The 8,254-nt window shown below is 37.5% G+C and overlaps 1 long non-coding RNA gene across 1 annotated transcript; it reads left to right on the top strand.

The window, feature by feature from the left end:
- The first annotated feature begins 344 nt into the window (after positions 1-344).
- On the top strand, positions 345-2,579 carry LOC127986016 (uncharacterized). Its single transcript, XR_008160720.1, has 4 exons — positions 345-663; positions 1,476-1,576; positions 1,708-1,850; positions 2,068-2,579. It is a non-coding gene; the product is annotated as an uncharacterized LOC127986016 (long non-coding RNA).
- The last annotated feature ends 5,675 nt before the right edge of the window (positions 2,580-8,254 follow it).

Below are 8,254 nucleotides of genomic sequence, written 5' to 3'. Positions count from 1 at the left end.
TCTAAACTTTTACAACATTACACAAAAGGCTAAATATTTTATCTCAAGTAGTACATCAGAACGCGTATGGTGTCTGGGGACTGTATGATTACTGGTACGACCATGCAAAGGTTGTAAAACATCTAAAGGTTTTTGGGGTTTGCAATTCAATTGTAAACTAATTAGTTTTGAGGGGTTCAGTATCGAGTCAAAATAGGGCCATATATATCTGCAAAATAAAACAATGTTTTGCAAACAAAAAATATGTTTTGCAAATAAAAAAAATATGTTTTGCAAATAAAAATAGAGTATTGAGAAAAAAATTGCTTTTTTGCAAGTAAAAAAAAATAATTGCAAAAGAAAAGTTTACCACAAGAGAAAAAATTAAGTTTAGCAAAGTAAAACTTCAACAGCAATGACTTTGCAACACATTTCCCTTTGCGCTGCTCCTTTAAATCCGCGTTTCAGTCATCCGTGCCTCTGCGGTGCAAGCTTTCCTTTGCGCTTCATTTTTTCTTTGCGCCTCGCTTTGTGTCCCTGATTTGACGTGGGGGAGGGGTCAAGAGGTTGAGGTGTGTACAAGGGATGAAGGCGCGTCCTTCTCGTTACGTCATCAGCGCGAGCCCCAGACCGAGTGGATCGATCGAAATGGAGGAGCAGAGACATGCGGGTGATGGATCACAGGTATGTGTTATTGATCGCTTTCTTCAAGTTCGCTAGATAGACCGATAACTATATGTAACTATGTGTATCAACGCGTTTGCTCAAGTTAAGTAAGTTAGAGATCAATTAATGCGGGTTGCGTCGGCGGCTGTACATTTCTCTCAATATGCACACCTTTCACGTTGTTTTATAATTAATAAATAATAATTATTATTCTCCACGCCCTAGTTGTATTATGGACTATAAACGATGCCAAAGGTGTCTCTCAAAATATACTGTAAACAAAAAACAAATACAAAACAAATGCCTTGTATGTGTAAACATAATTTGAAATAAACCTCTTTTTGATTCCGAACAAGTTTATTTATATACAGTAGGTCACATCCCTATAGACTATGTTTAAAAGCTGTGATGTTTATGATACATTGTTAATGCACTTATTCTAGATCAGTTGTGTGAAACTCAATTCCTGGAGGGCCACAGCTCTGCACAGTTTAGCTCAAACCAGCTCCAACCCACACCTTTTTGGAGGTTTCTAGTAATCCTGAAGATCTTGATTAGCTGAATCAGATGTGTTTGATTGGGGTTTGAGCTAAACTGTGCAGAGCTGTGGCTTAAAACACCTGATCCAGATAATCCTATATGATGTTGTGATGACCTATTTAACAGAGAGAATATTCTGATGTCTGTACAGCTGCACAGAATTGAATAGGTCTTCTGACCCAAAGCCTTGGTCAGATTCAGTCAGCTCAGGGTCAGCAGCAGCAGCCTCCTGCTTCAAATTCATAAAACCTTTATTTCTACGCACAGTTTACATATTTATGTTTTTTCAGGTGGAGGAAGAAGAAACTGATCACTCTGCATGGTATGATCAAATTATTAACTGTGGTTTTATTGGGGCCGTTAAACCTGAGAACAAAGAGGCCATAATAAGGTCAGAAAAAGTCTTCTAACTTCTTTACATTTGAAACCTTGCAAACGGTTTTAATTTTGCTGCCTACCAGATATATGGATTAGCCACAACACTGTCTATATTATGCAATAATTTTCTGGTTCTTTTTCCAGATCAATTGTGCTTCATGCAACTCTACGTTTGGTCCCTTTGTTGAAGCAAATCTGAACAGGTCTTGAACTCTCCAATCCTGGAAAACCATTCAGGACTTTGCCACCAGTTCTTTTTCCCTGATGTGGTGGATGATGATGATAAGGTATCAGTAACTGGAAAAAAAAAAAATATGCCTATATCTTGTATTTCATTTTAGGAATGTTATAGATAGGAAAATTATTATTTGCCAATTTAAAGAATAATTGTCAAACACTTGTTCCTTACAAAAAAAATAATAGTAGAAAATGGTAATAAAGTAGCTTTTTTGCATGTGCATATGTACCTGAAAATGGATGATTGTTTTTCTTTTTTTCCCACAGGCTGATGCAGACTTCATCATGCAGAACATTCTTCCGAAAATGTCGGAGAAGGGATCAGTACAAGAGACTTATGAAACCGCTATAATCAACTTTCTGCAAGACTTTCTCCAAGAAATTGAAAGCTGTGTTATGTATGAACTGACAGAGTTGATTTAGTATAAATATTGTAAAAAAAACCCCACAAATTAATGTTAAAATGTAATTGATTTAATTCAGACAATATCAACCCCATCCAAGCCATTCAATTTGACAACGGTTTAAACTGAATTTAAAATTATACTAAAGGTATGGAATTGTACATGTTCAGGAAAATAAAAACTTTTATACATTGGTAAATGTTCTTATGGTTTTGAAATTTACTGTGTATGTGTAGAGAACACAACGTGTTACATAATGTAAAATTGTATATCTTAATGAATGTGTTAAGAGAACACAAGTTGTTATACTAGCCATTTTCTGCTTTAAATATAGCCAATACAGAAAATAAAACAAGCATGCAATGTCACCTTAAATTTGTTTTTTATTGACTTGGATGTTAATTTGCTTGTAAATGTATCATTTGGTAACAAGTCATTTCAATGATTGATTTAGTGTCAATTAAGAATGAAGCAGCACAAAATTTAAAACTAAATAATGGTCTCTTCCATAGTTTTGAGAGTGTGAGGTTGGGTTAAAAAAAGTTTGAATTTGGGCCTTAAGTTCTTCAGTAAGGGGCATTCGACTGGAGGAACTACAATTCCTGTCCACGGCTGGTCAGAGATACTGTCTGTGTCCCAGTCGCCGTCTTGTGCAATCTGTTAAAAGTTGGTAATAGTTTATGGACATTGGGGCAATATCTTGCATGAAAACATTACATTAAAAGACACAAATTCTTAAAATACCTCAGATAGGACTGGAGGAGTGACAGGGTTTTGCAGGAGTCCAATTTCCCACAACTGGTCTGGGCTTAGATTACTCTGTGTGGAGAGGATGGTTATTCCACCCACTAGTAAAGGAGTCAAGGCTGGCTTAGAGACGAGGTAGGAACACGAACTGACAACAAAAGAGGTGCAAAAAGCCTCTACAGGCCCACCTCAATCAAATAAAAGAGATTATGATGTTCAGTGAAAGCTCTCCACACATAATAGCCTATGTGTTACTCAAATAATTTTACTTCAAAACCCCGTTAAATACCACCCTCTGGCCGGTCTGAAGTATCTGTTATTAATAATATAGGAGTCTAATAATAATAATAACAAGAAAGCGATCAATAACACATACCTGTGATCCATCACCCGCATGTCTCTGCTCCTCCATTTCGATCGATCCACTCGGTCTGGGGCTCGCGCTGATGACGTAACGAGAAGGACGCGGATTCATCCCTTGTACACACCTCAACCTCTTGACCCCTCCCCCACGTCAAATCAGGGACACAAAGCGAGGCGCAAAGAAAAAATGAAGCGCAAAGGAAAGCTTGCACCGCAGAGGCACGCATGACTGAAATGCGGATTTAAAGGAGCAGCGCAAAGGGGAATCTGTTGCAAAGTCATTGCTGCTGAAGTTTTACTTTGCTAAACTTAATTTTTTCTCTTGTGGTAAACTTTTCTTTTGCAATTATTTTTTTTTACTTGCAAAAAAGCATTTTTTTTCCTCAATACTCTATTTTTATTTGCAAAACATATTTTATTTTTGCAAAACATATTTTTTTGTTTGCAAAACATTGTTTTATTTTGCAGATATATATGGCCCTATTTTGACTCCATAGTTCTGGCATTGTAAATTGTGATGCTGCGGCTCAGCTAAAGCTCAACATTTTGTGTTATGTGATCAAAGGGTGACAACTTAAACTTCATGACGTAGACCTGTGAGCGTGAGGTTAGCTGAAAGTTCATTTACTGGTCAAAAGGATGTGAGATCTTTTAACAAATCAGACTGTCGTATATAGGAAAATGTTGTTTAATTTGAGTTAATTTAGTTTATTTTAGTTACATTTATAAGTTACATTTACAATTTTTATTAACACCCTAGATCTTTCAACCTCAACATACATGTACTGAGAATGCAAACAAGTACAAAAACACAAGCATACAATCACAAACACACACACAAACAAATGTAAACATACAGAAAACATGAACATGCAAGCAAACAAACACAAATTACATAAACACATAAATATACAAACAAACAAAGAAGGTCACAAATACAAATTTCTGTTGCATCTGCTCCCACTGTCTCACTTCTCTGTTCATCTGGGTTTACTGGTTTTCCTCTCACTGATTTTCCACATCTTGATTCTGAGGGTCTCAAAAGGGAGGTATCAAGCATGAAATCTACCACTTGCTTGCTAGGTCCTATTCCCTCAAGCTTATTTAAATCTTGCTTCGATGTTTTGAGCCCTACTGTCCTTAGTATTATGAATGATTCATTGCAGATGGGGGAGGTTCCAGTAGCATTAAAGATTGCTGCTGTAACCCCAGTACCAAAAAAAGAAAATACTACTCTGGAGGATTTTAATAATTTTCGACCTATCTCCAAACTTCCGTTCATGGCAAAAATACTTGAGCGTGTTGTTGCCTTTCATCTACCTAACCATCTCGCAATTAATAACCTGTTTGATCCTCTTCAGTCAGGTTTTCGTAAATTCCACAGTACTGAAACGGCTTTGGTTAGAGTTACCAATGATTTGTTGATGGCTTCTGACTCTGGTGTAATTTCTATTCTCATCCTTCTTGATTTAAGAGCAGCTTTTGATACTGTTGATCATAGTCTATTACTCGTCCGCCTTGAACAAGATTTTGCTGTGTTGGGGACAGCTTTGAATCCTATTTTACTGACCGTTCTCAGTTCGTTTCCATGGGCGGTTTCAGGTCTGAGATTAGCTCAGTTTTCACTGGGGTTCCTCAGTGCTCAGTCCTGGGCCTTCTGCTTTTTAATATTTATCTGGCACCACTTGGAAAGTTGTTGTGATCGCTTTGACTCCATTATCAATTTTATGCTGATGACATGCAGGTTGATAACTTCTAACACATTAAAAACTGTCTTACAACATTGCAAAAACATTGTATTTCATAAGTCATAAGCATCTTTCAGTTTGCCAAGATTTGCACTGAATATTGAATGAAGCAGCTTTCTCTCATAGAGAGACAAGCTTTTGAGCAGATTTGGGCTAGATTTCACTTCATTTGAACAGAAGCACTATTTCAACATTACTGGTCTCAGACACCTGTAAAACTGACAATCTTGAGCATTGAAGCTCTAACATAAGTTTTTGTGCATAATAACTTCTTACACATTAAAAACTGTCTTACAGCATTGCTAAAACATTGTATTTCATAAGGCATAAGCATCTTTCAGTTTGGCAAGATTTGCACTGAATATTGAATGAAGCAGCTTTCTCTCATAGAGAGACAAGCTTTTGAGCAGATTTGGGCTAGATTTCACTTTATTTGAACAGAAGCACTTTTTCACCATTAGTGGTCTCAGAAACCTGAAAACGGACAAACCTGAGCATTGAAGCTCTAACATAAGTTTTTGTGCATAATAACTTCTTACACATTAAAAACTGTCTTACAGCATTGCAAAAACATTTCATTTCATAAGGCATAAGCATCTTTCAGTTTGGCAAGATTTGCACTGAATATTGAATGATGCGGCTTTCTAAAATTGAGAGAAAAGCTTTTGAGCAGATTTGGGTTAGATTTCACTTCATTTGAACAGAAGCACTATTTCAACATTACTGGTCTCAGACACGTGTAAACGGACAAACCTGAGTATTGAAGCTCTGACATAAGTTTTTGTGCATATAACTTCTAACACATTAAAAACTGTCTTACAGCATTGCAAAAACATTGTATTTCATAAGGCATAAGCATCATTCAGTTTGGCAAGATTTGCACTGAATATTGAATTAAGCAGCTTTCTCTCATAGAGAGACAGGCTTTTGAGCAGATTTGGGCTAGATTTCACTTCATTTGAACATAAGCACTATTTCAACATTAGTGGTCTCAGATAACTGAAAACTGACAAACCTGAGCATTGAAGCTCTAACATAAGTTTTTGTGCATAATAACTTCTAATACATTAAAAACTGTCTTACAGCATTGCATTGCAAAAACATTTCATTTCATAAGGCATAAGCATCTTTCAGTTTGGTAAGATTTGCACTGAATATTGAATAAAGCAGCTTTCTCTCATAGAGAGACGAGCTTTTGAGCAGATTTGGGCTAGATATCACTTTATTTGAACAGAAGCAGTTTTTCACCATTAGTGGTCTCAGAAACCTGAAAACGGACAAACCTGAGCATTGAAGCTCTAACATAAGTTTTTGTGCATATAACTTCTAAAACATTAAAAACTGTCTTACAGAGTCACGTGACACGATGCGAAAGGAGGCTGAGTAACAGCGAGCTCCGCTTCAATCTGCTTAATTTATCCTATCATTCACTCTGTTCCGATGAAAGTTTTTGTGATTTGGGCATCTAAGTGATATTTGAACAAGACAATGTCAAAAAACTCGAAATCCTCGGCCTGTGGGGACAGTAAAAAACACTTACATTCACACGCGCCCGATGCGTCTCAGGATCAAGATGGCCGAGGCCCAGCCGAGCCTGACTCTCAGAGTCTCTTGCTGAGAAACACGACATCGCCAACATTTACACGATCCTGACAAAAATATCCGGTGACATGGATGGTATTACGGAGATACGGAAAACTACCGCGTCGATGGAGGCTAAATTATCCGCTCTCATCACAAGGCTGGACGAGGTGGAAAAACGAGTGGAGTTTTTGGAAGGATCCGAGAAGGAGCTAAAAGCTAATCCACCTGCCAGTAAAGTCGAGCTGGATCAGTTATGGGACAAAATTGAAGATATGGAAAATCGCAGCAGACGCAACAATATTCGTATCGTCGGAATTCCGGAAGGCAAAGAAGGCCAGGATATGGTGAAGTTTCTGGACGGCATTATTCCACCTCTGATTGATCGGTCGGACCGGCAATTAGAGATAGAACGCGCGCACAGATCCCCCAGTCAACGTCCCAACTCGACTGACAAACCCCGGCCTATACTGGCAAGATTTATACGTTTTGCCGACAGGGACTTTGTGCTTCGTGCAGCCAGGAATAAAGGTAGTCTAAGCTGGGAAAACAACAATATAATGGTCTTCCCGGACTTCGCCAGATCTACTCAGCTGAAGAGAGAGCGTTTTAAGGAGTGTAAAAAAATTCTCCACACGAAAAAGGTGAGCTTCGCGCTTCTGTATCCTGCTAAACTGAGAATCGAAGCAAGGGACGGCCGCAGGACTTTCACATGCCCGCGACAGGCTATGGCTTTCATTGAAAAAATGGAGTAAACGTTGTCACTGCCTTTTCCTTATCCCTCTTTTTATTTTTATTTTTTTTTTATTTTTTTTACTTGTAATGTTTTTTTTTTTTTCTTTTCAATCCCCCCCCCCCCTCATTTTCAACAGAGACATGTAAGGCATGTATCTTGCATGTTTACGGCGACTTTATTTATTTATTTATTTATTTTTTACATTTATTTATTTATTTTTTATTTTTATTATATATTTTTTTTCTTTTTTTTTTCTAGTCCTCACCACCGCTGATGGGAGTTTATTGTCTTTCATTGGATAAGTTATTGTAGAAGCAGACTCTTCACGGAGCACCTCCTGATCAAGAGCCACGGACCTGTGGATCATTGTGAGATGGACTTTAGATAAGGTTCAGATAAAACATTCAGATGGCGTTTGAACAAGTCCCTTTTACAAATTCCAGCATTTAAACAAATGTTAAAAACAGAAATTAATAATTACGTAGATACTAATTGGGCATCTGTGTCCTCAGTTGGTCTGGCATGGGATGCACTTAAGGCAGTTATTAGAGGTCGTGTAATTCAATACGCGAGCTTTTACGAAAAGCTTAAAGATAAAGAAATTTCGGAATTGGAAAATAATATAAAAAAAGCTGAAACAAAGATGAAACGTCATACGACACCTAGTGGCCTCAGGGAATTAACGCAACTAAAATATAGATATAATAACATTTTGTCTCAAAAGATGGAGTTTCTGTTATTTAGAGCAAGACAGACCTACTTTGAGTCAGGGGATAAGGCAGGCAAACTTTTAGCCAATTATATTAAACACAAGGAGTCCTCAACAATTATTGCAGCTGTCAGAGCTACTGGAGGAGAGTTTTTTACTGCTGCTA

The sequence above is a fragment of the Carassius gibelio genome, chromosome B21 (assembly GCF_023724105.1).
Source record: "Carassius gibelio isolate Cgi1373 ecotype wild population from Czech Republic chromosome B21, carGib1.2-hapl.c, whole genome shotgun sequence".
Lineage (NCBI taxonomy): Eukaryota > Metazoa > Chordata > Actinopteri > Cypriniformes > Cyprinidae > Carassius > Carassius gibelio.
Note: the sequence above shows the minus strand (reverse complement) of the source record. Positions and strands in the feature narration are given on the sequence as shown.